The sequence below is a fragment of the Agelaius tricolor genome, unplaced genomic scaffold (assembly GCF_023055355.1).
Source record: "Agelaius tricolor isolate 1412-34295 unplaced genomic scaffold, bAgeTri1.0.p SCAF_6, whole genome shotgun sequence".
Taxonomy (NCBI): Eukaryota; Metazoa; Chordata; class Aves; order Passeriformes; family Icteridae; genus Agelaius; species Agelaius tricolor.
Genome location: NW_027269266.1, coordinates 55653536 through 55655608, shown reverse-complemented (window position 1 = coordinate 55655608; position 2073 = coordinate 55653536).

Sequence of the window (2073 nt, the reverse complement as noted above, 5' to 3'; positions counted from 1 at the left end):
CCCTGTTATCGTGAAGTCCGTCCCATTTCCACAAGTCTTCCCACAGCTTGTCAATAGGCCATGTTGACTTATGGGTATTGTTTTAGAGATAAGTTGTTCAAAGGTAAAAATTCTCATTATGTATCTCTAACATCATCTTTATCCCTGGGAACAGAGATCTTCTCTTTCTTCTCCTGGGGGCACAGGACTACTCTCTCTTTCTCTGCCCAAACTTCTCATGGGATTACAGCCACTTTAACATCTGCTTATTTTGGCACTGAGGTCTTTACTTGGTATCTATAATTTGAACCCTTTCATCTCCTCATAGTTTCCTTGGTTATAAGGAAAAAGGGGTTTTTTTCCATAGCTTACAAGAGAATTTGAGCTGTAAGATCAAGGCATCTTCCCCTCCCTCCCATCTGGGACTTAAATCTTCCTCACTGACTATGATGTTTTCATCTTGTTCTTTTACATGCTTGTATCTTGTTCCTTTCTCTCACTCGAGGCAGGATTAAAGCATTGAAAGAGTTAACATACCGCCTGGAGCCCGGCTGGCGTAGGGCTGGGAGTTGTAATTAGGGGGAGTTGTAATTAGGGAAGTCAGCTTCCAAGGGAGTAAAATCCTGGCACCAGCCTGGGGCTACTGCTGGGCTCTTGGCTAATGGGGGGGGGGGGGGGGGGGGGGGGGGGGGGGGGGAATGGGGGATGGGATGGGGGGTGGGGTGTAGTTGGTAGTCAGACGTTAGCAAGGCCGGCTCCATCCAGCCCCGCAGTACTCCCCCTCTCCCTGCTCAGCAGCCAATGTTGAGGGCTGGCAGGCGGCCCAGGGAAGGGGGCTCAACTCCGCAGCAGAGCCGGCCCGGCCCCATGGCAGGGGCCGCCCAGCCCTGTTACCTCGCTCCTGACCGGAAGGGAAAGAACAAGTTCCCGGGTTTTGTCTGCCTTTAACATGTGTCTTTACAGAAGCCTGTCCAGTTTCTTAGTGGTTCAGCACACTGTCAGTTACACAAAAAGCTTTTGCCTCACTTTGCAAAATTTTCCTCCCATTCCAAACCACGACACTTCCTTTTGCCTCTCTTCACTGAATTATATTAATAAAATGTTAGCAGAACCAATCTGAGTTACATATACTGATTAAAATTTCCATGAGGGATTCTGGTTAAACTATCTGATGGTCTCAACAAATAAAAAAATACAAATGCCCTTTTATCCTCAACAGTTTTGCAAGCCAAAAAAAAAGAAAAAGAAACAAAGGAAAGAAGTGGTCTTTCAGTTTAAACAAGTAGCACTAATCCCAAATTAAGATATTCAAACACTTTTGCATGAATAACAGCACCTGAAAAATCTGGTGGACCACTGAATATGTTTAGAGTTACTTTCAGACACTGTTATTTCTTTAAAGAAAATTCTTGAAACCAAGTCAGATAGCTGGTTCAGTTCCTAAAATATGATAGAAATGTAGCTACAACTATTGAAGACATCCTGTTCATACTCTTATATGAACTCACTTTAGACATACCAACACAAAAGCATTTCAGCCTTTTCATTTCTTTCAGGCTTCAGCTGAACTATAAACCTCTGTAGGTTCTAAATCTCTAAGTGTAGTATATGGTAGAGATAATACATGCTATATATGTGTATAAAATATTGTAGAATCTAAGGTATGTCTGTGACCACCCTGGCTGGGAGCAGAGTCTTATGTTTATTCAATTAGTTCCCAGAAAACATTGAGATAATATCAAGTCTGTTAACGTATGAAAGAAACCTTTCTGGGCCATGATTGCTAGTTTCCTTGGAATGTCTAAATCACTCACTGGGGGACCTGCACCTGGGAAGATTACATCTACCATACTCAAGAACCACCGGTGTCACTCTGCTACATATGAATACAGGCTCTGCCGAGGTGCTCAGACATCCCTCTGGACACCTGGACCTACCTTTGTCTATTCCTGCACATGTATGGACCCAGTTCTACATGTGAAGAGACACAAAGAAATGTTCGGTCATCCCTGCCTCAGGCAGAATAAATTATATATAAGCTAACTGCTTGAAGCATACGGGGTGTGCTGGCACTTTGTTGGTCGATCTAGGTTC